Genomic DNA, 3,355 nt, shown 5'->3' on the forward strand with positions numbered 1-3,355 from the left:
AAAGCCCAATATAAATAACAGATACCAGTGAAAATGCTTCAGCTCTGACACGGTTGAGTGGGTCTACAGCCCCATCCACTCAGAGCCCCTGTCTCCTTCTGGGCCCCAGAGCTTTGATGAAAACCATTTGTCTCAGGTCACCACTTAGCTCTTAAATTTGATGAATGTGTTTCATTTTCTCTTAAAGAAGGATATAAATCGAAAAGTAAAAATATCCCAGTGTATCCTCTTGCCTTGATGTCCATTTATGTTAGTTTCCTATCACTGCTGTAACAGATTACCACAAACTTGGTGGCTTCAAACAACAATTCATTATCTTATAGTTTTGTAGGTTGGAAATCCAAAATGGCTCTCAATGGACCAAAACCAAGGTAATGAATTCCTTCTGCAGGCTCTAGGGAGAATCTGTTCGCCTGCCTTTCCTGTTTCTAGAGGCCATTTGCATCCTTTGCTTCGTGGCCTCTTCTTCCATCTTCAAGTCTCTCTCACCCTCACTCCCATTCTCCTGTCTCCCTCTTTGACTCATAAGGACTCCTGTGATTACATTGAGCATGCCTGAAAAATTCAGGATAATCTCCCATCTCAAGGTCATCTGATTAGCAACCTTAATTCCACCTAGAACCTTAACTGCCCCTTGCCATGTACCAAAGCATATTCACAGGTTGTGGGAATGAGGGCATGGACATCTTTGAGGGGACGTTATTTTGCCTACCACACTATTCCTTAACGGTGGCCGCTGATAGTTTTTTTCAGAAACGTTTTATGTATATACAAGTGCTGATTCATGTGCAGTGCTCACAATTCATACACATATGCAGATATTTTTAAACGTAACATGGTTCTGTAACTTTATTTTTTCTTTGATTAAAAATATATTTTGAGGGGCGCCTGGGTGGCTCAGTCGGTTAAGCGTCCGACTTCGGCTCAGGTCATGATCTCGCGGTCTGTGGGTTCAAGCCCCGAGTCGGGCTCTGTGCTGACAGCTCAGAGCCTGGAGCCTACTTCGGATTCTGTGTCTCCCTCTCTCTCTGCCCCTCCCCTGCTCATGCTCTGTCTCTCTCTCTCTGTCAAAAATAAATAAACATTTAAAAAATTTAAAAATATATACATATATTTTTTGAGTCTGTCGGGTTTTCCATGTATAGTATCATGTCATCTGCAAAAAGTGAAAGCTTGACTTCATCTTTGCCAATTTTGATGCCTTTGATTTCCTTTTGTTGTCTGATTGCTGATGCTAGAACTTCCAACACTGTGTTAAACAACAGCGGTGAGAGTGGACATCCCTGTAGCAACGTGGATGGAACTGGAGAGTGTTATGCTGAGTGAAATAAGTCAGTCAGAGAAAGGCAGATACCATATGTTTTCACTCTTATGTGGATCCTGAGAAACTTAACAGAAGACCATGGGGGAAGGGAAGGGGAAAAAAAAGTTACAGAGGGAAGGAGGCAAACCATAAGAGACTCTTAAAAACTGAGAATAAACTGAGGGTTGATGGGGGGCTGGAGGGAGGGGAAAGTGGGTGATGGGCACCGAGGAGGGCACGTGTTAGGATGAGCCCTGGGTGTTGTATGGAAACCAATTTGACAATAAATTTCATATATATATATATTTTTTAATAACATCCTTTATAGAACCACCCAATATTTTTATCCACTTAAACAGAAGGGGGTTACTACTTTTAACCATAAAGGGCATCGGTTACATTAAAATTATCCATCAGAGGTGGGTCTCAGCCCATAGTAGCGTCAGCAGGCCATCAGAGTCTCATCCAACAATGCAAAGATGAAAGTTACTCCTCAGGGTGCAGCAAAGCAAGAGGAATCAGATGCCGGTACTCTGATGCAGTACATCTGACTCCAGTGACTACAACAATGTCTTCTCTGCAACGAATTTTTCTTTTTTTATTTTAACATTTATTTATTTTTGAGAGACAGAGCATGAGCAAGAGAGGAGCAGAGAGAGAGGGAGACACAGAATCTGAAGCAGGCTCCAGGCTCTGAGCTGTCAGCACAGGGCCTGACGTGGGACTTGAACCCACGAACCAGGAGATCATGACCTGAGCTGAAGTCAGACGCTCAACCGACTGAGCCACCCAGGCGTCCCTAATTTTTCTTTAAAATTAAAAAGGAGGGGCACCTGGCCAGCTCAGTTGGGGGGGACGTGTGACTCTTGATCTTGGGGTTGTGAGTTTGAGCCCCACTTGGGGTACAGAGATTACTTTAAAAAAAACTTTTAAAAAATGGATAAAATCAAAAAGGAAACACACACATTGTTAAACTAATTGAGAGTATAAGAGGATGTATATTGAAAAGGAGGTCTCCTTACCACAGGGCCACAAAACTACTGCTACTAATCATACCTAGTATGGCCTTCTGGAAATTTTTAAGCATAAACACATATCTATGTGTGTATCCTTTTGAGGGCATGAATAGAAAGCGAATCAATCATCCCACACTTATTTCTCTGTGAAATTGGCTTTCCAAAGAACTTTTCACTTTGACTTAATTATAGATTCACTTGTAGTTGTAAGAAATGAACCCAGGTCCGGGCGCCTGGCTGGCTCAGTCGGTAGAGCATGTGGCTTCTGATCTCAGGGTCATGAGTTCAAGCCCCATGTTGGGCACGGAGCCTACTTAAAAAAAAAAAAAAAAATGAACCCAAGTCTGTCTGAACTTCGAAACCACTGTTTCTCAACTTTGGCTGCACAACACTGGCATCTGGAGAGCTGTAAAAAATACTGATGCCTGGGTTCCACTGCCAGAGATTCTGATGGAACCGGCTCAGGTTACAGCCTTGGCATTGGGAGTTTTAAAAGCTCCACAGGTGACGCAAATGTGCAGCCAGGGCAGAGCTCTTAATTTCTACAGTCCCCAGTCTCCAGGGTGGGGAACAGGGTTAGTGTGGGTGAGATGGTGAGAACATCTGTTCCCTGAGCTAACTCAGCCCAAGCAAGAACTTGGAGCCAGAGGCGTATAATTAGGAGAAAAGCAGGTTCTCCTCAGAGTGCCCAGACACATGGTAGGGTCCCTGTGGATGTGGGACAGGGGGTTAAGCCAATTATATGAGAATCTCACGTGACAGGGTGATCCCAGTTGACATCTGAATTTACGGACCCCTTGCCCGCCCCAGGCGGTCACGCATTTCCTCTATAACTGCTCTTCGAAAGCCTTGGGCAAGGCCTCCTTTTCCAAAGTGTCAAGCCTCAAGAGCTTGAAATATGGAAATAAAATATTTTAAACTTTCCGTTGAAAACAGGGAGGCATGCTCCATATGAGAATAAGTGGGTCCGGCTCAGGGTGAGGTCCTGCGTCTCTGCAGGAGGGTCGGGAAAGGCAGCGCGGAGGGCAGGGCCCAA

General features: G+C 44.3%; 1 non-coding gene across 1 annotated transcript; it reads left to right on the plus strand.

Annotated features, from left to right (window-relative positions):
• Positions 1 to 2,550: 2,550 nt before the first annotated feature.
• Positions 2,551 to 2,623, plus strand: TRNAR-UCU. Its single transcript has one exon. It is a non-coding gene; the product is annotated as a tRNA-Arg (tRNA).
• The last annotated feature ends 732 nt before the right edge of the window (positions 2,624 to 3,355 follow it).

Source organism: Prionailurus bengalensis, chromosome X (genome assembly GCF_016509475.1).
Source record: "Prionailurus bengalensis isolate Pbe53 chromosome X, Fcat_Pben_1.1_paternal_pri, whole genome shotgun sequence".
Lineage (NCBI taxonomy): Eukaryota > Metazoa > Chordata > Mammalia > Carnivora > Felidae > Prionailurus > Prionailurus bengalensis.